Here is a 25,331-nt window from a genome sequence, read left to right on the forward strand (position 1 = left end):
CAGTAAGAAAGCTCCCCCAGCCCCGTCGCCACTGTTGCATGCACAGCCATGTCCCAGTTGAGAATGTAGGTTGGGGGAAATAGGCAGAGATAGTGCTTCAAACTCAAGAGAGAATAAATGGTCAGGCAAGGGGGAAAGAAGTCTGTACTGTAGGAAAGGCCTGCTCTTTTTGCAGTGCCGGATTAAACCCTGTGGAGGCTCCTAGTCAGTCAAAATCTCTGGGGGTAGGGGGTGGGGTAGGGAGGCTCGCAAATCATCTCCTAATATGTTTTTTTATTTTACCAATCAACAATTTTAATAAACCAATTTTATTAAACAAAACAAACTGTATTTATTTTGTTTTGTTTTGTTTAATTAACAAACTGTATTTATTTTGATCTTTTATTGCAAGGGCCCTAAATGGCATGGGGCCCATAGGCCAGTGCCTACTCTGCCTATTTGTTAATTCAGCTCTGTCTTGGGGGGCAGGTATTGTGTTTCTCTAAGCTTGGAGGCAGGTCGATAGAAGCCTTTGCACGTTCGGGCTCAGCATCCTGAATGACGAAATCTTTGCTGGGGGCGGGCACTTGCAGTCTCCCACTTCCATCCTCAGTGAAGTTTCCCCTCAGAGGCCCTTTGCTGGTGAGATGGTACCCCATGGCTTTGCCACAGATTTAGGGTTGCCGTTTACTGAAGCAAGACAGGTTGTTTTGAGAGTGCTGTCATTTCCCTTTGCCTGGGCATCTTCTGTGCCACCTGCAGATTAAAAATCAACAGAACCAAAGGTTATATGGGGGGGGGGGAGGAAGAGAGAGAAATGAGCAGCCATTTCTGTGTGTTTCTCTGTGTGTGCAGGAACTGGGGTTGGAGGACAGATTGATGAGCAGGACTGCCTAGTAACAATCGCAGAGGAGGGAAGGGGGAAATACTGTCCAAGGTTTTGTTCTTGAAAATTATTTGGGAAGACGGGGAGGTGCTGTGAACAAAAGCTCTTCCATTTGCTATAGCTGGGAACCACAGGAATAGAGAGGGCTCTTGTGCTTGGGGGTCCTGCTTGTAGATTTCACACAAGCATCTGTTTGGCCACTGTTTGTGATAACAGGATGCTGGACTAGATGAGCCATTGGCCTGATCCAGCACACTCTTCTTGTGTTCTTATAAACAAATTGAGAGCTACTGAACACAGGAACATAGGAAGATTCCTTATGCCAAGTCAGAACATTGGTCCATTTAGGTTAGTATATTCTACACTGACTGCCAGCAGCTTTCTGTGGTTTCAGGCAGGGAGCGTTCCCAGCCCTACCAGAAGATGCTGGGGATTGAACCTGAGACCTTCTGCATGCCAAGCAGAGACACTACCACTGAGCTACTTCCTTCACCCACTGATGTTTGGTCGGTTCTCATTTTTGTGGGTCTCTTTCTGCTCCTGCCAACCTAGCAGTTTGAAAGCACGTCAAAGTACAAGTAGATAAATAGGTACCCCCCCCCCCCCGGCGGGAAGGTAAATGGCATTTACGTGCGCTGCGCTGGTTCGCCAGAAGCGGCTTAGTCATGCTGGCCACATGACCCGGAAGCTGTATGCCGGCTCCCTCGGCAAATAAAGCAAGATGAGTCAGAGTCAGTCACGACTGGAACTAATGGTCAGGGGTACCTTTACCTTTTTTACTTTATACATGTATATGATGAAAGAGAAAGAAAGGAAAACTGTAAGGCACAACTTTTTAAGTTTAAATAGTGTTTTAAGGGAAAAAGGTTAGTTCTCTTTTTATATATTTACACAGTGAGTTGTTTTATACTGGGTATATTTGTATCATTTCGCTGGTATAGTAATTTCCCCTGCCTTTGGGTATAAAATGCAGCTATTAAATGATTATGTTTTTAATTCTTCTGCATACTTACCCACGATCAAGTCCCACTGAAATCAGGGGGTCTTGACTTGTCAGTAAACATCCTCAGTAAATGTCCACAGGATCAGACTGTCAATGAGTGAAACGACACACATCTTGACTTTTGGTGTGCTGGAACTGATCTAGGGATTTTACAGGAGAGGAATCTTTTCATGGAACTCTGCAGCTCATATAGTAGTTCAAATGCACACAACAGCTGTCTTGGATTTCATTCATTAATTCATTCATTCATTCATAATTTTATTTGTATGCTGCTTTTACACACACACACACACACACACACACACACAGGTTCAAAGCAAAAGAAAATGGAACACCAAAACAATTTCATAAGAATGTAACGAAAGAACAACACAATAGCAAATATAACAACGTACCAAAAAAAAAGTTTTCAGTTCTATAAATACAGTATAACAAAATTACATTAACAATATTACACCAATTATTGGAATAACACTTGTAGTTTAATGTTGAATTTTTGATAGAGTGGAGATGTAAAAGATTGGGATTATTATAAAAGATGCAGGTGAAATGGTTAACAAAAGGACCCACAAAGGGTAGGAGGGAAGTACAGGAGATTCTTGGAAATCTTGTTTTTATGTTGGTTGTTGGATAATTGATTGTAAAATCTGAAAAAAATAAATAATCTTTTTTAAAAAAACAACAACACAATATTACACCTCTTGGCCATAGCAAAAATAAACCAGGAACTTAACAGTTTTCACTTGGGTCCTAGAAAAAGCCCTCCCTTGATGCTGGTTACAGTCCATCTCCTGCAGCAACTTGCAATAGTTTTGGATTTGATATCCTGCTTCATCACTACCCTAAGGAGTCTCAAAGCATCTAACAATCTCCTTTTCCCTTCCTCCCCCACAACAAACACTCTGTGAGGTGAGTGAGGCTGAGAGACTTCAGAGAAGTGTGCCTAGCTCAAGGTCACCCAGCAGCTGCATGTGGAGGTGCAGGGAATCGAACCCAGTTCACCAAATCACGAGTCCGCTGCTCTTAACCACTACACCATGCTGGTTTTCGAAACAGGTAGGGTTTCAGAAAACACTTTTACCATTAGGTTGCTGCTTCTCTACTTTACGTGGTGATGTCGGGGATCAAACTTGGGACCTTGAGCATGCAAAGCAGACACACTGAGCTCTAGCCTCTTCCCCTGACCCATTACTGTGAGATGCAACATCCATCCACTTCCTTCTCCACCTGCAGCCTTTAATAGGTGCATGCGGAAAGGTCTTGGGCATGTGCTTCTGCCGGGTGCATGGCTCAGTTCCTAAATCACAAGCTCTAGCCCAGAGAGGTCAAATGCCACAGCTAACCATGTGGCTTCCATCCACTGTCATGTCTGTCTCAGCATTCAACTCCATGCCTCCCACAGCAAGCAGCCCGCGGAAGCAGATGGCACAAGACTGTCCAGACTTGGCTTCCGCACTGCTCCCAACACCTCCCGTGTTGCTGGTGTCAACTGCTCCAACAGCCCTTTGCGGCGGATGTATCAGATCGCAGTGGGAACAGAACGTGCCCTGCCTAGCTGAGCTGCCAGTGTCATCTGCTGCTTCAGTATTTGCAATCTGTTCTGGAATTTCTCGGCTCAACAATCAGACTCCAAGATGGCAACATAAGACGGGTCCTACTGGTTCTGACCAAGACTCCTTCTAGCCCAGCAATTTTTTAAGGGCTGTACTGGGGCAGGGGGTGGTGTGGAGATTGGTTTAATTTTTAATTGTTCTTAGCCACTTTCTCTCAGGGGTAGGTATTCTACCAATTTTGACATTTCATTCAGTCCTTGTGTCTTCATCAACCATTCTTTCAATAAAGGAACTGATGGATCCCTCTATGATTGGATAAATAAGCCTGCAATACTAACCCCACTTAAAAAGGTAAAGGGACCCCTGACCATTAGGCCCAGTCCTGGCTGACTCTGGGGTTGCGGCGCTCATCTCGCTTTATTGGCCAAGGGAGCCGGCGTACAGATTCCAGGTCATGTGGCCAGCATGACTAAGCCACTTCTGGCGAACCAGAGCAGCGCACAGAAACACAGTTTACCTTCCCGCTGGAGCGGTACCTATTTATCTACTTGCACTTTGAGGTGCTTTCAAACTGCTAGGTTGGCAGGAGCAGGGACCGAGCAATGGGAGCTCACCCCGTCGTGGGGATTCGAACCACCAACCTTCTGATCAGCAAGTCCTAGGCTCTGTGGTTTAACCCACACCACCATCCGTGTCCCATTAGTAAACCCCACTGAATTCAATAGGACTTACTTCCAAGCAGAAATGATTAGGATTGCAGTGTAAAATCATGGTGGCTATTTGGAAGTTCTAAATTTGTTCTTTCCCTCCCCCCCTTGACCCACGGTATCCAAATATTTATTTTATTTATGAATTTATTAGAAAACACTCCTGTACAGTGGTACCTCGGGCTACAGACACTTCAGGTTACAGACTCCACTAACCCAGAAATAGTACCTCGGGTTAAGAACTTTGCTTCAGGATGAGAACAGAAATTGCACGGTGGTAGCACGGCAGCAGCTAGAGGCCCCATTAGCTAAAGTGGTGCTTCAGGTTAAGAACAGTTTCAGGTTAAGAACGGACCTCCAGAATGAATTAAGTTCTTAACCAGAGGTACCACTGTACTGCTTTTCACATCCAACATCATTAGAACAATGATTACAACAAAACAAATCAAAATATACCAGGAAAGAAAGCGACGTAAAATAAGCACAGCGTGTGGAGAGCAAAAATGTGTCAGCAATCAGCAACCCACAAATGTCTGGGTGAGCAGAAATGTTTCTAATTGCTGGCAGAAATACATCACTGAGGGGGCCTGCTAGATCTCTGAGTGAGACTTTTCCACAATACAAGGTGCCACTGCAAAGAAAACCCTGTAAAGAAATAGCTAAAGCACATCAACAATGGACCCGGGGGAACAGAATAATCCCATGGCATCACTAAATGTATGTGCAAGTTTACATCAACCCCCAATAATTTTGTCTCAGCAAATCCACCAGGCATGCAAGAATTCATTCCTGGGCACAATTCCAGCAAGTATTGTTTCTATCTGAATATGTCAGACGGTAATATTTCAGACCACACTGATGATACACTATCTCATAATGGTCCTCCTGTACGTTAACGCAATGGGAATTTGCAGGTGGGTGCAGTTTACCTCACACAGCCTATAGTAATTGGCATCCTCAACATTTCCCCATCTTTCCTTAAATGAGCTTAGCTTTGTATATTCACGAGACAGCAACAACTGGTAGATTTGAGGCTGTGGACCCTTCTGAGAATCCCTTTCATGAATAATGGATTCAAATGGTGTCGGAGTAGCTGCTGTCGTTCCCTTGTTAAGATTTTGCAAGACAAATCTCCTCCATGGTACCATCTGAAGTGCATTATTATTGAGTTTCCTTGATATCCCTGCTTCGGCTAAGAAGCTTCTGTCTTGCACAACCCTACTTGAATATTAGATGCAGGCAGAGATGCTTTAGAAAAAAAACAAAAAACATGAACAGGCCAAGAGGGAATTTGGCAGACAAAGTGAAGACAACTTTAAATGCCGTTAAGGGAAGACGGAGGGGAGAGAGATACAAAGTGTGAGAGAGGCAGAGTTATTTCCTTCTTCTATCTCTACTTCATATTAATCCAAGCCTGAGGTCAGGCAAGGTTTCTTGGCTGTCCTCTACTTGACCCCCCCAATATATATATATATATATATATATATGAATGAGACAACATGAACTTATTGCTGGGATTTCTGAATATACTTTTTAAAAAATGTTGTTGAAGACAGATGTGCCTCTGTCATGTTTGTGTGTGTTTGCAGTACATAAGAGTGCTACGTAAGTTCTGGATTCTGCATAACTTGAGCACTGTAGTCCATTCACTGGTAGCCTGAGCCTCTAGACTGGATTACTGCAATTTGCAGACCCTCCAAGTGTCCCTCTTTTCCAGGGATTTCCAGTCCCGGATTTACAGAAGCTGTCCCGGTTTCTGATTTGATCTTGGAATGTCCCGCTTTTCTTTAGGACGTTCCTATTTTCATCAGATAAATGTTGGAGGGTATGGTAGGATGAAGGGTATGGAGTTATGTGACCTCCAAGTCAAGGAGATAAGTAATTGTACAACCTTTAGAAGACATCAGAAGGTAGCCCTGTATAGGGAAGTTTTAAAATGTTTAATAAAACATCTGGCTGGGGCAACCCAGTCAGATGGGTGAGGTATAAATAATAAAGTTGTTGTTGTTGTGGTTGACAGTATGCTTCCAGTTCACCCAGCACTGTCCCCACAATGGGAGGAATTCCAGAAAGCTGTTGCATGGTCTATTTTCAATCTCCTCTTACAAATGTCTCTTGTTACATAAAGATTTGCAGGCTGAACAAGTCCAGAAAGAAAGCTGTGGTGTCCTTGGGTCAAAAGCTATTTTCATGGACAAGAAACACACAGCAATCAAGGAGTACAGGTGCCCACCATCCTTTCCCCGAGTTCGAATTCCACAGCAGCAAGATTGGCAAAGGTTCCCTCTAGGCATCTCCCTGCTCTCCAATCAAGACTAACAGAAGTGAAGTCTTGGAGGCCATTAAGTTGCTACCCCAAATGAGCTGTACCAGGCCTGCAATTTAGATCATTACAGATTTCCCAGCTGCCCTTCACTAAGACAGAGAGCAAGAATTACTCTCAGTTTACTTGAGTCTCCCCTGTTCAGCAAGCAAATGTTGTATGAGTTGTATTCCATTGCAAAGCTGGTGACACATCATCCTGTGAATGGCATCACCTGATTATTTGCTCAAAATGTTGCTTTAACCTCCCAGTACACAAATGTTGGCCAGGTCCAGTCTCCAATGGCAATGGAGAGGCAGAAAGTTTCTGGAGCAGACAGGGAGGATCACCTAACCAACTAACAAGTGGGTCATTGAGGACATTCCTTCTAATGATTTAGAAGCCCAGAGAACACTTGTTCTTTGGGCTACAGAAATGTAATTGTCCACAGTGGACTATCGACAATTCAATAACTGTAGCAATTGGCAGACTGCGGAATGGTAGGCTGTGAACCACTTGGGAAAGAGCCCATAATACAATGGTAGAGCATCTCCTTTGCAAGCAAAAGTTCTCGGGTTCAAGCCATGACAGCTCCATGTAGGGCTGGTAAAATAACCTCCACCTGAAAGCCTGGAGAGCCACTCTTTCAGTGTAGACCAGTGTAGACTTGTTCACACCTTACATAGTTAAACAGCAGGCAGGGCTGCCCACCAACTTGGAGGGATTTAGAAGAGGGTTGGCCAAATCCATGGAACCACTCACCTGGATAGCTATGTTCTTGCTCCACCAATGGAGGCACCATGCTTCTGAATGCCAGTTGCTGGAAACCACAGGAGCGGAGAGTGTTGTTGTGCTCAGGTTCTGCTTTGGAGCTTCCCAGAGGCATCTGATTGGCCACTGATCTGGTCCAGGAAGCTCTTCTGATGTCCTTATATGAAACCCTAATTGTTTCCAGTACTGTCAAGGCCCTCCCTGGCTCCTAATTGTGCCTTCCAGATGCCAGCAAAGCGGTTGTATCCCATCCTTACTCCACACAGCCATGGAGGAGCCAGCCAAAAGGCAAAGGATACATTTCTTAAGTAGACAACTAACTGGAGTCGAACTGCAGGGGGTGCGGAGGGGAGTTCAGCCTGTGATTTGCCAGAAAAATGTTGAGTTATTAATATAAACAGCCATCTCTGATGAAAGGCCATATGGAATTATTTATACTGTTTCCAATGACGGGCTCTTTCCCTCCACCTTGTAGAACACACACAAAGGCAAACAAACTGATCAGGAGAACACATAACCCAAATGCTCACACGCGCAGATAAAAGAGCCAACACGCCTTATCATCACAGCGCAACTCGGTTTCAGTGAAGTTTCTGGCGAACAAAGCATTTAGAGCTAAGCTTGTAGTTCTTGGTAATTAGCGTCAAGAGTCAACTGGATCGTTCCTTCTTATCTTAATAACCTTAATGGAGCCTTCTGAACAACTCTGCAGGACCCTCCACACATTACCCGCCCCCCTCAAGTGTGGACCCGTGATGTTTTAAGTTTATGCTCAAAAGTGTGAAGTGCTATTATGAAACTTGCCTGCTTGCATATCCATGTATGCTTAGCAGGGGCGTCCATGATTGGCTGCAGCCGGTTGTAGGGTGTGAGCTCATTGGCCAAACTGGGTTTGCCTGTCTATAATGTGGGAAATATATTCCCTGGCTGCAAAATGACCCAACTCTAGTAAGGTTGCAGAAAGGCATAAGACCACCCCCAGCAGCAGCTGAACCACGGGATTGCTGCACAGGTTGGGGCCACTGCAATATCAAAGAATGTGAGCTGTCAAGCCATGGGGTAGGGTGGCAATGTCTGAAGATTACTAAAGCTCTGGAGGCCAGTCTCTGGGTGCTCCAAAAAAGTATATATCATTTCCCATAGCAGCAAAAATAGCAGGATTCCGCCAAGAATCCACTGCCTCTTCTGCTTTATTGCAGTGCAACTTGTGGATCCCTCTTCTTGGCCTCTGCTGAAAGGGGCCTCCTTACTATTTTTCCCTTCTCCTAATTGGCCAAAGTGTTTAATAAGTAACATGAATGGTACATCGAGTCATTTAGCACTTTGCTAGTGATGGATTCCTTTTATAGTCTGCAGAGTGGAAAACCAAGCCTCGCTTGAAACAACGGGTCTGCTGTCCCTACCGAAGATAATGGCCTCTTATTTTTGTTGCGTGGGCCACTTGTTAGCCAGTGAGTGGGTTTCTTTTCCGGGTTTGCATTTCATGACAGCCTAGCACTTTGTCTACAGCGTTCCCAGGAAGGAAGCTCTCAAATAACAATTATAAAAGGAGGAGAAAAAATAAAAACGTTGCCACAATTTATACCAGGGAGAGGAAGGGAACCTTGTTCAGTCCAAGGGCAACATCCTGATGCTAGCACTGGGTGCAGCCAGATGCAAAAGTAGGCGGAGAAACAGGTGTCACACATACCTTTATATTGTAGGCTATGTATCATCAGCACCATTGTTATCTATGAACCTCCACCCCAACATACATTTCTCCAGCCAGCCAAGCAAGAGGCAGTTTGAGGGCACCTTCTAACCCAGGGTTTCTCAAATGTGGGTATCCAGCTATTGTTGGACTATAACTCCCATCATCCCTAGCTAGCAGGACCAGTGGTCATGGACAGGGCTGGATTTAGGTTTGATGAGGCCCTAAGCTACTGAAGGTAATGGGGCCCTTTATATGTCCAGCTGTCCTTTGTCAACAACAAATTGTCACTGTTTTTTGTGTTGAACTATATGCTCTATGGTAACTTATGGACCTAATAGGTATCTAAAGCCATTTGCCACTGTTCCTGTATGTAGATTTTATTTTATTCGTTTTTTATCTTATATTTTGGAAATGTACATCCAGGTTTTTTTTCTTTAATTTTTTTTGAGGGCCCCAAGAGAGTGGGGCCCCAAGCTATAGCTTGTTTAGCTTATACGTCAATCCATGACTCATGGATGATGGGAATTGTAGTCCAAAAACAGTTGGAGACCCAAGTTTGGGAAATCCTGTTCTAACCAAACAAAGGCACCCATCCCCTCTGCAGGGAGGTGGGACCAATTCGGATGGTCCGCCCCCGCCACTTAATGGATCCAAATGGTTTCCAGAGAGTGGTAGGGGATGCTTTATCCCATGTTGATGGCCTTTCAGCCGATTCCCTGGTGGCCCGCTGGAATGTGGAGTTAACCAGGGCTATTGACTGTTTGGCTCCGAAGCGCCCTCTCCGATTGCATGGAGCCCGGAGAGCCCCGTGGTTTTCCACGGATCTGAGGGCAATGAAACAATCGTTGAGACGGCTAGAGCGCCGGTGGCGGATAACTCATTCCGAATCTGACCGGACACAGGTTAGAGCTCAACGTCGAGCCTACCAAGTGGCGATAGCGACGGCGAAGAAGAATTTCTTCACCGCCTCTATTGCATCTGCAGAAAACAGCAGCAGGAGACTTTTTCAGGTGGTTCACAATTTAGTGGAACCACCTGCAACATCGGGGCCCAGTACGGGCCACATGTTCTCCTGCAATGATTTTGCAAAGTTTTTTGCAGATAAAATCGCTCAGATTCGGGAAGAAGTAGACTCCACCGTGGGAGCAGGGCCGGGGCGGGAGAGTGCTAGAGTTCTGTCTAGTCAAGTTGAGTGGGATCAATTCCAATCTGTTACCTCCGAGGATGTGGACAGGCTGCTTGGACGAGTGAAGCCAACCACCTGTCTCCTGGATCCTTGCCCATCCTGGCTTATAAAAGCTAGCCGGGAAGGACTGGGCGATGGGCTTCGTGGGGTGGTGAATGCTTCCCTCCGTGAGGGAGCCTTCCCAGACCCGCTGAAAGAGGCGGTTATTAAACCGCTTCTTAAAAAACCATCTTTAGATGCGGCCACGATGGCCAACTATCGCCCAGTTTCAAATCTTCCATTCTTGGGCAAGGTGATTGAGCGAGCGGTGGCCGAACAACTCCAGGCACGCCTGGAAGAAGCGGACCATTTGGATCCCTTCCAGTCGGGATTCAGGCCTCATCATGGGACTGAAACTGCCTTGGTCGCACTGGTTGATGATCTTCGGCGGGCTAGGGACAAAGGTGAGAGCTGTTTCCTAGTTCTGCTGGATCTCTCAGCGGCGTTTGATACCATCGACCATAACATCCTTCTGGACCGTCTTGAGGGGCTGGGAGCTAGGGGCACTGTCATACAGTGGTTCCGCTCCTTCCTCCTGGGCCGTGTTCAGAAAGTGGTGGTGGGGGATGAGTGTTCAGACCCCTGGGCTCTCACTTGTGGGGTGCCTCAGGGTTCTGTCCTCTCCCCCATGCTTTTCAACATTTACATGCAGCCGCTGGGAGAGATCATCAGGAGGTTTGGGCTGGGTGTTCATCAGTATGCAGATGACACCCAGCTCTACCTCTCCTTTAAATCAGAACCAGTGAAGGCGGTGGAGGTCCTGTGTGAGTGTCTGGAGGCGGTTGGAGGATGGATGGCGGCTAACAGATTGAGGTTGAATCCTGACAAGACAGAAGTGCTGTTTTTGGGGGACAGGAGGCGGGCAGGTGTGGAGAATTCCCTGGTCCTGAATGGGGTAACTGTGCCCCTGAAGGACCAGGTGCGCAGCCTGGGAGTCATTTTGGACTCACAGCTGTCCATGGAGGCACAGATCAAATCTGTGTCCAGGGCAGCTGTTTACCAGCTCCATCTGGTACGTAGGCTGAGACCCTATCTGCCTGCGGACTGTCTCGCCAGAGTGGTGCATGCTCTGGTTATCTCCCGCTTGGACTACTGCAATGCACTCTACGTGGGGCTACCTTTGAAGGTGACTCGGAAACTACAACTAATCCAGAATGCGGCAGCTAGACTGGTGACTGGGAGCGGCCACTGGGACCATATAACACCGGTCTTGAAAGACCTACATTGGCTCCCAGTACGTTTCCGAGCACAATTCAAAGTGTTGGTGCTGACCTTTAAAGCCCTAAACGGCCTCGGTCCAGTATACCTGAAGGAGCGTCTCCACCCCCATCATTCTGCCCGGACGCTGAGGTCTAGCGCCGAGGGCCTTCTGGCGGTTCCCTCACTGCGAGAAGTAAAGCTACAGGGAACCAGGCAGAGGGCCTTCTCAGTAGTGGCGCCCGCCCTGTGGAACGCCCTTCCAGCAGATGTCAAAGCGATTAACAACTACCTGACATTCAGAAGACATCTTAAGGCAGCCCTGTTCAGGGAAGTTTTTAACGTGTGATATTTTATTGTATTTTTGCTTTCTATGGAAGCCGCCCAGAGTGGCTGGGGAGGCCCAGCCAGATGGGCGGGGTATAAATAATAAATTATTATTATTATTATAAAGGCACTTAAAGAGGGCACAGAGTGCAGCCAGTGACCTGGGGAGAGTCCAAAGGGTGTTCTACTTCCTCTGTCAGAAGCACCATGCTCTGGAGCACCACTTGCTAAGCAATGTGCCAGACAGGCCCAGAGGAGGAGCCCACTCCTTTGACTCAGCCTTCATCTGCTTGGGAGAGGCTAGAGGGGAAGTGCAGGACCAGTGGTCAGTTTCAGCAGTCCCAAGCTGATTGCATTGCATGCCTCACATTCTTCCTGCCCTGTGGATCACCTGTGCTTTCCTGACAGCTCCTTGACAGTTGGCCACTGTGAGATCAGGATTGTGGGCTCTTTGGCTTGAACCAGCTGGTGGTTCAGAGGCAATTTAACATCATATTCCAGTTGCTGGGAGGCCTGTTGTCTTCATGCTTTCCTTTTTCTTTTCTTTTTAATTAATCATTTTTTCAATACAAACAACAACCACAAAAAAACACATACTACAAAAACCACAATAACACTAATAACACAATTTAGCAATTCAGATTTGAGTACTGATATACCTATAACTACACCTTTTTAACAATATTTCCCCACCACTCCTCCCCCTACTTCCCACCACTGTCCGCATTATTGCTTAAGTATTCCTTCCAGATTTCTTCATATTTATCTATTCTTAATTTGCGTCGACATGCAATTCGTTCGTATGTAGCTGGTCTGTCCATATAGTCAATCCATGTGCTCAATGGAATCTTTTTGCGGCTCTTATCAAAACAAGTTTTTTTGTTTCTAATATGGCACAGTACATCCATTTTTTTTGCTTAACCTTTTCCCAGAAGCACCTGGGTGGCTAGTGTGAGAAAGAGGATGCTGGGCTGGCTAGGTGGACCCACTTTGTCCTGATTGATCAGGGCTCTTCTGATATTCAGTGCTGCCTCTAGGAATGGTGGCTGGACCTGGACCCCACCTGCACAATACATTTAAAACACTAACACACCACATTAACAGCCATGGCTCCCCCCCCCCCCATAAAAAAGACTCCTGAGTAGTTTGTTACGGCTGATGAGAGTTCTTGGGAGACCTTTATTCCCTTCACAGAGCTATAGTTCCCAGGGTGGTTTATCAGGGAATTGTAGCTCTGTGAGGAGAACAGAGATAAACAACTGTCAGCAACCTGAACAAACTTACAGATCTGTCAGGTTGGATTTTTAGTTCAAGGCTCTCCTCTTGATATTGGTCCAAAGAAATAAAGAAAGCTACTTCTCTCATTGGAGAGAGAAATAGAAGCTTTGTGTTGGAGGGGGCTTTCCAAATGGAAAAGTTTAAGTGATATCATTTTAAAATATATATATTTTTAAAAATGATTGCTTTTAAGCAAGAAAGGAGAAGAGGTTCCAACACGTTATTGATTCAGAGATAAAAATCAGAACTTCTCATTCATCTGTTATATGAAGGAGAAAAGAGCTTTTGCAAGTTGCTGTAGCTGCTTTGTGCCTCTGTCTTATGCTGCATTGTGATGTTGAATGTACCTCTCTGAAAAGAACAATCAACGGGGGATGGCTTAGTGTGCGGCACATGCTCCCGTGCACTGGAATGATGGAGAATACGAATAATGCCCCCTCCCATCAAGAAAAAAAATCCACTTCTCTCGCCTGCTTTGCTAGAGATGTCGTTGGCTGAAACCAGGGTGAGGTGAAGGAGCAACCCCCAACTTAGCAGTACAGCTTATATGCTGAATGTAGAAGATCCAGGTTGAATCCCCAGGCTCTCCAGTAAAGGAAGCAGATGATTGTTGTTTTTTAGTCGTTTAGTCATGTCCGACTCTTCGTGACCCCATGGACCAGAGCACGCCAGGCACTTCTGTCTTCCACTGCCTCCCACAGTTTGGTCAAACTCATGCTGGTAGCTTCAAGAACACTGTCCAGCCATGTCGTCCTCTGTTGTCCCCTTCTCCTTGTGCCCTCAATCTTTCCCAACATCAGGGTCTTTTCCAGGGAGTCTTCTCTTCTCATGAGGTAGCCAAAATATTGGAGCCTTAGCTTCATGATCCGTCCTTCCAGTAAGCACTCAGGGCTGATTTCCTTAAGAATTGATAGGTTTGATCTTCTTGCAGTCCATGGGACTCTCAAGAGTCTCCTCCAGCACCATAATTCAAAAGCATCAATTCTTTAGCGATCAGCCTTCTTTATGGTCCAGCTCTCACTTCCATACATCACTGCTGGGAAAACCATAGCTTTTACTATACAGACCTTTGTTGGCAAGGTGATGTCTCTACTTTTTAAGATGCTGTCTAGGTTTGCCATTGCCTTTCTCCCAAGGAGCAGGCGTCTTTTAATTTTGTGACTGCTGTCACCATCTGCAGTGATCATGGAGCCCAAGAAAGTAAAATCTCTCACTGCCTCCATTTTCCCCCCTTCTATTTGCCAGGAGGTGATGGGACCAGTGGCCATGATCTTCGTTTTTTTGATGTTGAGCTTCAGACCACATTTTGCGCTCTCCTCTTTCACTCTCAATAAAAGGTTCTTTAATAGGAAACACCTTTCTTGGCCTGGGAGCCAGGCAAGCTATTGCCAGTCAAAGAAGACAATACTGAGCTTGATGGATCTGACTCAGTATAAGGCATACAATGCTTCCGTTCAGCCAGCAGCACACAGCACTTCACATCCCTAGTAGACCAAGGGATGTAATTTGTGCAAGGCTGAGTGTCACAGCCTGAGAGCCAAAACTGCAGAGAGAATTTCTTTCCAATAGGACAACTCGTTTCCCTTGGAGAGAGGCAGTTGTTCAATAACCTCCCCCATTCAGCATCTGCTTGTCAGGCCTTGGCCAGTGTCAGGATCCAGGCAGCTGGGATTTGGGACTGTCAATCCAAGAGGGGCTAGAAGAGGTATCTCACCAAAGCCAGGCAGAGGTCAAGTTCCAGAGCAGCTTAAGCAGAGACACACAGGAGGCAAGAAGGGAATTGACTGATCCGTCAATTTCAGTTTCTCATTCTGCCCAAGGTACCAGGTTCAATCCTCAGCGTCTCCCGGTAAGGCTGGGGATGTCACCTGCCTGAAACCCTGGGAGAGCCACAGCCAATCATTGCAGACCACTGTTTCCCAAACTTGGGTGTCCAGCTGTTTATGGACTACAACTCCCATCATCCTATCATCCCTAGCTAGCAAGACCAGGGATGATGGGACTTAGCTAGCAAGACCAGTCATCAGGGATGATGGGACTTGTAGTCCCCAGTTGGGGAAACACTGGTGTAGACATTACTGAGCTAGATGGACCCCTGCATCTGACTCAAAAAAGCTTCCCCCCTCTTTTGAAGGACACACATTCATCCACTCACTTTGTGCCACAATACAGGATTGGGAGAACCTCCCCCCCCCCCACTGAGGCCCACATTTCCGGGGGGGGGGGGGATATGTCCATGTCATGTCAATGGTGGGTGTGGCTGGAGATAACAGTGTTCATGACCACCAGCCCTAAAAGTCAGCACGCAGCACTCTCTCTCTTTCAAGTATGTGCGTGCACACACACACACACACGCACACCCACCCACCCAGCAATCTCTATCCATTTACTCACACCCAGAACACCCCATTCATCCTCCATCCATTAATTCTCTTTCTCACGTGCATCGCACCACTCACAAGCCTCAGTTTCAATTTTTATTGGGGACAAACCTCCCTTCCCTCCATTCATCCCAATGGGAAATTTCTTTCAAATGCAAATAGGGAACTCACACACTGGGGGGACTAATCCAGATCAGGACTCTGGAGTAAACAGTCAGGGTGGTTGGTTGGTTGGTTGGTTGGTTGATTGATTGATTTAAAAAAACCTTTAACACTCCCCTCCCCAAACTGTTCCTTCACCTGAACTGGATTGGGGCCTCTGCACCTGAAAATTTCACTGCTCAAAAAGGACCCATTTGTTTATTGTACACGTAGAAGCCCCAGTCTGGACTGGGACTGCAGTGGGTGGCCATAGTTAAACACCTAACCACACTCATGGAAAGGTTCAGATTTGGACCAGTCCCTCCTGGTCTGAAATTTGCTGGAGGGCTTGTGTGTGTGTGTGATTGCTAAGGAAACAGAAAGGAGGTGAGAGAACTGAGGAGGAGAGGCCCACAGTCCAGATGGGAAGACTTGGAGAGCTGCATCTAATCCACAGGCCACAGTTTCCCGATCCCTGCGACAGTGCATGCTGTATTTTGAAATTCACCTTAATTTAATGCCACCCTTGGGGGAGGCAGCCATTTGGGAAATCCAAGCCTAAAGCTCTCTTGGGAAGAACACTGAACTAGGAAGGCAAAATATCCATTCTATAGATCTGGCACAAGGTTGTAGAACTAAGCTCTGCACAGGACTGGGGTTTCCTTGGAGCAGAACTCAGGGCTCTCTCTGTGGGGTCAGTTGAGACCTCATTGGACTCACATGACAGCCACTGAGTCTATGAATTGCAGCGCCTCCTTCTGGCCACCCACACTAGTAGCATCAATGTGCTATGGACAACAGGTCAGCATCTCCTTCTTCTAAGAAGCTGCTATTGCAGTGTGAGGAACAAGGCAGTTGATCTACCTGCCAGCATCTCTGGCACATTGTGCTACCTAGTCTTTAAAGGTGGCGTGGCCTTTCAGTCATAGCAAGTGAATTGTACAATACGTGGTGCACTCCGAGGCCAGTGCCATGCAGGGAATTTTTCCCCAGGATGCAAGGTGAGCTTAGTGTTGATACAGTGCCCACTTTGGGAAACACCAATCTAGTCCAGCCCCCCCCCCAATGTAGGAATGCACAGCTGTCCCTTATGGGGATTGAACCTGCAGCCTTGGTGATTATAAAATGGGTAGGTGGGAACTGAAAGAAGTTGGAATATAAATGCAATAATAAATAAAAGTAGAACACGAAGCTTCTGTGTGTCCTGAACTCTGCTATTGTCACTGCAGAACTCTGTTGGCTGATGATCAGCTTCTGCCTGTAGAGGGTTAAAAAAATCCTCTGGTGGAAAAGACCAAAAAAAGCCCCAGGCAGATTAACTAGAGAGAGTAAGCAATAGTCGGGACACAGTTCAAAGTCAGCTGCACCCCACAAGTGGGGTCTGTGGTGCTGCTCAGCTTGCAGAAATGCTCTTGCAAGGGACCCACTAACAGCAGGCTGCCATGTGTCTTTCTTCAGGCAAACGAGATGTAATCTCCCCCACAATCTCAGAGTGCAAAAAAGGGATTAGCTGTTATAATGCCATGGATGGCGCTGGCCCAAGAGATGATTAGAAACTGAGGGTTAGAGCCAGACGAGGGTTTACTCCTCTTATTACTTCTGTTTAATCTTAGACTTGGTGGTTCTCAGCATTTTGGCTTCCCTCCTGCTGCATGTACTCAAATATTTTGCCTGATTTCAAACATCTTGTTTTACCGCCCAGCCCAATGATGGCATCTCCTGGCTCCAGGACAGCAACCACCAATGCGAAAGGGTCTCTTGAGTTATGATTAAGGGAAAGGGCTGTAATCTCAGAGGGAAAGTCAGCTTTCCTCGCAGCCCCAGAGACAACCCCTGCACAGTAAGACAATACAGCTGGATAGACTAATGAGGTGGCCTCAGGGAAGGGCAGTAGCTCAGTCACCCAGCTTCCACTTTCCATGCAAAGGTCCCAAGTTCAACCCAGCATCTTCAGGTAGGGCTGAGAAAGACCCCTGTACGACAATCTGGAGAGTCATTGCCAGTCAGTGTAGACCATTGTTTCCCAAACTTGGGTCTCCAACTGTTTTGGAACTACACCTCCCTTCATTCCTAGCTAGCAGGACCAGTAGTCAGGGATGGTGAAGAAGAAGAGTTTGGATTTGATATCCCACTTTATCACTACCCGAATGAGTCTCAAAGCGGCTAACATTCTCCTTTCCCTTCCTCCCCCACAACAAACACTCTGTGAGGTGAGTGGGGCTGAGAGACTTCAGAGAAGTGTGACTGGCCCAAGGTCACCCAGCAGCTGCATGTGGAGGAGCGGAGACACGAACCCAGTTCCCCAGATTACGAGTCTACCACTCTTAACCTCTACACCACACTGTAGTCCAAGTTTGGGAAGCAAGGGTGTAGACAACACTGAGCTAGATGGACCAAGATATAGGGCAGTATCCTATGTTTCCTGAGGCAGCTTCCAATTATTGCTACCCTACTTTCCTACAACTTTAGATTGTGGTTATGAACCCATCACAGGTTAGGTTTAGTGCTGTCAACTGGAAGACCAGCAAAGGGAGGAGTTGATATCTTTCCTGGTGGAGAGATGTAATGTTGCAAAAGAGTCACACCTGAGGGATTTCTGCTTGTTGTGTCTTTAACAGAAAGGTTTGCACAGACACTGAAATCAGGGGCAGGAGAGTGGGGTAGGGGAGCTCCCTTGTCAATGGGCCAGATAAGGACTCGAGGGATCAACCTTCCCCCATCCAACCCCAGCCATGATACCCTCTGGGTGACTTTGGGCCACTTACAACCTTTAAGCCAAAACTACCTCACAGGGTTGTTGTGAGAGTAAAGTGAGAGAGGGGAAGACTAGGCATGCTGCCTTCAGTTCCTTAGAAAAGAGGCATGATAAACATGTGGTGTATATATATAAGTAAGTTTATTATTGAGCAGCCTATAAAAAACCCAAATATATCGTTCTTTAATTGATCTGTCATGAAAAAGAAATAAGAAGCCAGTCCATTAACAAGGGTGGCCAAGGGCAAGTCTTTGATAATAAACAACCCAAATAAAATGTTGTCACTTACCACTGTGGCCTCTGGGATGCTTAGCATGCAGTCTATGAAGGATATGGGGAAAGGAAGGGAAGGTTCTCTCTAAAGAATCCAACGTCATCTGGTGGTCACTAGAATGTTGAACTTCAGCCGGTTTCAAATCCCCACTCAGTCAGCTAGTCCACTGGCTAGAAATAACAAGTTGAAGCTTGTTCTGCGGGGGAGAGGAACAATATTTCTGGTTTATTATTTGTTATATTTCCGTTGTGATTGCATAGTTATGTCCTTCAAGCTGCTAAGTTTGCCAGATGCTGTGGTCATTCTGTTGCTTTGGGGCTAAAGCTGTTTGCAAAGAGGTGTCCAGCATATTGGTGGATTAGAGGCACCTTAGGACCAGCTGACTGCAAAGCTTGCTGGCAAGAATGGCCTAATCTTCTCTTTGGACTCAGAGGGACTATTTCATTGTTTATGCGTTAAACAAAATTGCCTCTGCATTTAGGGTCTCTGTGGACAATTACTGTATCATTTTGTATAATTATGGTTCCTACTAAAGAAAATTATTCGCCTTAAATATTTGCTTTTTAAAAACATTTTCCCACCTAAGCTCCGTTGGACCCAGTTAGGAGGACGTTGTGCATGCAAGCCTAGCTTTGTGGGCTTCAGCAAGCAATTGGCTGGCCTCTGTTGGACTAAATGCAACTCTGGCCTCATCCAGCAGGACTCTTCTTGCCCTACGTATTATTGGTGAATTGCGAGCTTATTTTCTGAGTGCCAATTCTGATATAGTTTAAACAGGGAGCAGTAGGTTCAGGGGGACCTCAATGTTTGCAGATGCACCAAAAAAAACCTTTTAGAACAAGACACAAGAAGATGGAACCCACCACACAACAGCTGAATGAGGTGTGAGCATGCTCAGTGAGCATGGAATTCTGACTGACTGTCCTGGGAGTAAACAGAAAACTGAGTGGGTGGGAAGGAGGGGCAGGAGAGTCTGTCTATTTCACTTTTTCATTTTCCCAACCTTAAATTCAGTTCCCCACATTTCCACATCATTAGTGGCACCCACACTGTGGAACGCCTTCCCATCTGATGTCAAGGAGATGAGTAACTATATAATCTTGAGAAGATGTATGAAGGCAGCCCTGTATAGGGAAGACTTTTAATGTGTAATGTTTTGTTATGCTTTTATATAAGCTGTCCAGAGTGGCTGGGGCAACCCAGTCAGATGGGCAAAGTATAAATAATAAAATTATTATTACTATATAATTGTTGTTGTTGTTGTTGTTGTTGTTGTTGTTGTTTAGTCGTTTAGTCGTGTCTTCGTGACCCCATGGACCAGAGCACGCCAAGCACTCCTGTCTTCCACTGCCTCCCGCAGTTTGGTCAAACTCATGCTGGTAGCTTCATGAACACTGTCCAGCCATCTCGTCCTCTGTCGTCCCCTTCTCCTTGTGCCCTCAATCTTTCCCAACATCAGGGTCTTTTCCAGGGAGTCTTCTCTTTTCATTAGGTGGCCAAAGTACTGGAGCCTCAGCTTCATGATCTGTCCTTCCAGTGAGCACTCAGGGCTGATTTACTTCAGAATGGATAGGTTTGATCTTCTTGTAGTCCATGGGACTCTCAAGAGTCTCCTCCAGCACCATAATTCAAAAGCATCAATTCTTCGGCGATCAGCCTTCTTTATGGTCCAGCTCTAACTTCCATACATCACTACCAGTGTGGTGTAGTGGTTAAGAGCGGTAGTCTCGTAATCTGGAGAACCGGGTTCGCGTCTCCGCTCCTCCACATGCAGCTGCTGGGTGACCTTGGGCCAGTCACACTTCTTTGAAGTCTCTCAGCCCCACTCACCTCACAGAGTGTTTGTTGTGGGGGAGGAAGGGAAAGGAGAATGTTAGCCGCTTTGAGATTCCTGAAGGGGAGTGAATGGCGGGATATCAATCCAAACTCCTCCTCTTCTTCTTCTTCTTCTTCTTCTTCTTCTTCTTCTTCTTCTTCTTCTTCTAATACTAGGAAAACCATAGCTTTAACTAAAACCATAGCTTTAACACCTTTGTTCGCAAGGTGATGTCTCTGCTTTTTAAGATGCTGTCTAGGTTTGTCATTGCTTTTCTCCCAAGAAGCATGCGTCTTTTAATTTCGCGGCTGCTGTCACCATCTGCAGTGATCATGGAGCCCAAGAAAGTAATATCTCTCACTGCCTCCATTTCTTCACCTTCCATTTGCCAGGAGATGATGGGACCAGTGGCCATGATCTTACTTTTTTTAATGTTGAGCTTCAAACCATTGTTTGCGCTTTCCTCTTTCACCCTCATTAAAAGGTTCTTTAATTCCTCCTCACTTTCTGCCATCAAGGTTGTGTCATCTGCATATCTGAGGTTGTTGATATTTCTTCCGGCAATCTTAATTCCGGCTAGGGATTCATCCAGCCCAGCCTTTCGCATGATGAATTCTACATATAAGTTAAATTATATAATTAATATAAAATTAATTAATATAAAATTAATTATGGTAATATAAAATTAAATTATATAATTATATAATTATATAACTATATAACTATATAACCCCCCCAAAAAACAACAACCCTGAAATGCATTTTAAATAAAAGGATACATTCTATTCATGTAAAAGCATGCTGATTCCTGGATGAATTTTACATGAGTAGAATGTGTGCTTTTATTTAAAATGTATCTCTGGGTTATTTGTGGAGCATAGGAATTTGTTCATATATATATATATATATATATATATATATATATATATATATATAGTCCAGCCCCCCACAAGGTCTGAGGGATAGTGGACTGGCCCCCTGCTGGAAAAGTTTGCTGACCCCTGATATAATGCATTCATGGTTGTTATTTTCACTTATGTGCAATTTTATGTACACTTTAGCCCAGTATATGTAGTGCATGACACCTAGCTAGACAACTGCATTGCTAAAATTTGGAGAAGGGTAGCTGTGTTTTGGTTCAAGCATTATTTTGGAAAGGGTGAAGTAAGTCAGTCCACCTTTAAATGCAAACTGAATTGAATTTCTCCCCTCATCCCTATTGGGAGAGAGAATAGAAGCTGAGAAACACTGAAGAAGGCATGGCTAGCCAGCTGCCTGGAGCCCTGAACAGAGGCACACTGCAACATTTTGCTGCAGCCCCTACATCTGAGCTTACATTTTCCAAACCTGGCTGATGAACTACATTCAGAGCAGTGCACAGCCTGCATTGCCCCACCCATTATACTTTTCCTCTTACAGACTTGAATATGAACCAACCCTGCAAAAGAACACGCCTTGAGACATCTGCGGACAAAAGCACCCGAGGTTTCCCTGCCCATCTCTAGCTGAACTAGAAACACGGAACAGGGATAGCATTCTGCCTTCATACATGATGTTGCTTAGCAACACCAGCCCTATGAGCATAAGAGCTGGTACAAAAAATAAATAAATCAGAATATTTAGCAGAAAAGCCAGGGATATTTCATTTATTGCGTTCTGCACATTCAGCTATGTCAAGCGGGGGTGGGGAGAGTCTCATGAAATGAACCTGGCCTTTGGCTCACTTGTGACATCATAGGATGCTGCCCACGGGTGGGGGGAGGGGGAGGAAAAAGAGCATTTGGCATTTTGGGACAAACAAGCCAGCACACCCTGGCAACGGAAAGGGACAGCTGGAAACAAAAGCCAGGGTGGAATTGTGCAGACAAACATCACTTTGTGGAGGTGCGTTTGTTCCTTAAATTTAGAAATGCGCCAGCTGGAACAGGATGAGATCAGACGCTAAACCCAAAAATCCTTTCCCCCAACATTCACTAGTAGCCAAGTGACAAGGAAGGCATGGAGGCAATTGCCTTCCATGATTGTTTGTTCATAGCATTTGGCCTTCAGAGAAATGCTGTCCCTGAACATGGAGGCTACATTTCGCCATCATGGTAATTGATAGTTAGATCCTCAACAAACTTTTTAACATGAGTCATTGCAGTGCCATATAGCTCTGTGGTTGGGGGTGCTTTTCTTGGGGTGTGCACTGTACACCGCAGCCCTTCCTTTGCCCTCCAGTGTGGTGTAGTGGTTAAGAGTGGTAGACTCGTAATCTGGGGAACCGGGTTCGCTTCCCCGCTCCTCCACATGCAGCTGCTGGGTGACCTTGGGCTAGTCACACTTCTTTGAAGTCTCTCAGCCCCACTCACCTCACAGAGTGTTTGTTGTGGGGGAGGAAGGGAAAGGAGAATGTTAGCCACTTTGAGACTCCTTCGGGTAGTGAGAAAGCGGGATATTAAATCCAAACTCTTCTTCTTCTTCTTCTTCCATATGTTTTGGGTGGCAATGCCCACCATCTCCAGTCGGCCCAATGGGAGTTGGCTCCTCAGGTTAGCAGATGCTGCCAAAGTCCGTTTCATATATTTCATAGCATCCATCCCAAATGTTTGCCCTCTGCAAGAAGCCATATCCAATTTCAGCTCTCTGAAGAGTTATACCTATTGTATGATCCACACGTTTAATTAAATTTACAATTTGAGGTATATATGCATAAAAAAGAAATGAAATGGCAGGTATGCTGTAGGTCAAATGCATGTCTCACTCACAGTCTCCCCCAGTTTTTTAAAATAAAAACGATGGCCATCTAGGGGAGGCTACAAGTCTGAGCAGACAGCAGACAAACTGAGCTGAATGCACTTCTTAAGCTTTCCCCTTCTGGCCACCTTCTTGCTCATTCAGTGTGTAACTTAAGGGTTAATTCTATTCTCAATAGGAATGGAAGGATATGTCAATTTTGATCCTCTCCACTTCTCAGTTCTCCAGTTTGCAGCAATTTGGGGTTTTATTATTATTATTAAAAAAAACACCTTGTGGAAATCCATCAGCATTTTAGCAAAGATGTCTCCTAACAAACGAAATTTTACATGCAGTATTGAATCATGTACACATTTCTGCAAGCAGTTTTGCCTAATATAATGCATTTTTGTACGTTCACTTCACAAATCTCTTTATTTTCACGCACACTTTCCCCTGATATATGCATTTCTGTCAACATTGCTTGGTTGGATAGCTGCATTGCAAAATTCAGACAAGTGAGAGAATTTTGAAGGATAGCTGTGTTTCAGTTTCCATATGGATTTGGAATGTGAAATTTTGATAGATTTGGCTTTCATTGCATACTGAATAGAATTTCACCTCCATCCCTAGTTCTCAATGTTAGCCAGCTACTAAGAGGAGAGGGGATGGGAGCTGTATCTTAGCAACCAGGCAAAGTGGTGTGATCTTTGGTGAGGTGTCACTTGGCCTGATTGGCTGTGTTGTTCTGAGGGAGTTTTCCTCTGTATGTTTGGTTGAATGTACCCCTGCTATATACCAGGCCTCGACCAAGAATGAGAAAACCTCTCTGTTCCTTTCTTTTCAAATTATACCATTTTTGTTCATTTTGTTCAGTAAAGTGTTATCAGGACTTTTTTCTCTGGACTGCATCCACATTAAGTGTCTTGCTAATACTGACTACTCAAAATCTACCCCCTGTGTCTGTGTTTCCCACTCACAGAGTAGAAGATGTATGTGTAACCCCTACAGGGTTTAAAAAGTTGAGAATCTATTACAGTGGTACCTCAGGTTAAGAACTTAATTCGTTCCAGAGGTTCGTTCTTAACCTGAAACCGTTCTTAACCTGAGGTACCACTTTAGCTAATGGGGCCTCCCATTGCCGCCGCACCACCGCCGCTTGATTTCTGTTCTCATCCTGAAGCAAAGTTCTTAACCCGAGGAACTATTTCTGGGTTAGCAGAGTCTGTAACCTGAAGCGTATGTAACCTGAAGTGTCTGTAACCCGAGGTACCACTGTATACGCACCTCCTTTGCAACTTTAAATTTGCCCCTCACAAACAGCAAATGAAGCTACAAACCTGTGTCCCAACTTTCCCACTTCAAAGGAGGGATAGGATTGCCTGTCTTAATGCTCTTCCATATACATGCACAGAGAAAAGCAGTGCTTTATGGAGTAATGTTATAATTTTGCATTCTCCCTAATAGAATATGAAATTTCTGTCTGCGCGGTATCTGCACAGAGGAACGTTCATTCGTGTGAGTCTCTCTCCGCCTACCCCATGCAAACTGAAGTGGTGCAGTCAAAACACAGGCTGACTGCCTCCTCTGCTGTTTGTGGGAATGAAGCCTTTGAAAAGATCATGTGTGAAGAAGCCTGAATTCTTGCCGTCAGCTTTGTTGGAAGAAACATTTGCCATCTGTCGGCACGAACCGTGCAAAGTCTAAGCCGTGGCAATGCCAGTATCGTGACGGATGCAGTCTTATTGCAAGGGTCAGGGTGAGCGTTGCAACATAACACTCCACAGAACAAATAAGTTGCCACAAAATCATGCAATCATCCTTGAAGATGCAACTGAAGAGTCTTGTTTCCAGGTCACAGCTCCTCATTCAAGTAAGCAACACAAGGATCACTCAGTTTGCTTAGCAACTGAGTTTCTCTGTATGCAAGCCGATCTCTTCCGTCTCCTCCTGCTGCTGTTGCTGCTGCTGCTGCTGCTGCTGCCGCCGCCACAGGAGTAGTTCCCTTCCCAGGCTTCTTGCAGGACTGACTCTTTCCAGATGTCCCTTTGCCCCCCTGTATTCACACCACAAAGCAACCTTCAATTGGAGGCTGGTGAAACCCGTCCGGTAAAATGGAAGCCGATAGCGTAGAAGTTCTCCCTTGGCTGCCTGAGCTGCAAATCTCTCAAGGATGAGCGCTGAATGATAAGGGGGACTTTTGCTTTGAGATAAGCTCTCTCTCTCTCTCTCTCTCTTCCTTGCCACTTGTGAGCAAATCCTTTCACAGTGCACAAGATGAATGTTTATTAAAACCTCAATAAATACTAATTCGTGGAAGATAAGAAC

The 25,331-nt window shown here is 45.6% G+C and overlaps 1 long non-coding RNA gene across 1 annotated transcript; it reads right to left on the reverse strand.

Annotated features, from left to right (window-relative positions):
* Positions 1-383: 383 nt before the first annotated feature.
* Positions 384-3,455, reverse strand: LOC307203791. Its single transcript, XR_013833351.1, has 3 exons — positions 2,977-3,455; positions 1,879-2,008; positions 384-735 (listed from the first exon to the last, which is right to left on the reverse strand). It is a non-coding gene; the product is annotated as an uncharacterized lncRNA (long non-coding RNA).
* Positions 3,456-25,331: the final 21,876 nt, after the last annotated feature.

Source organism: Podarcis cretensis (genome assembly GCF_951804945.1).
Source record: "Podarcis cretensis genome assembly, chromosome: 15".
Lineage (NCBI taxonomy): Eukaryota > Metazoa > Chordata > Lepidosauria > Squamata > Lacertidae > Podarcis > Podarcis cretensis.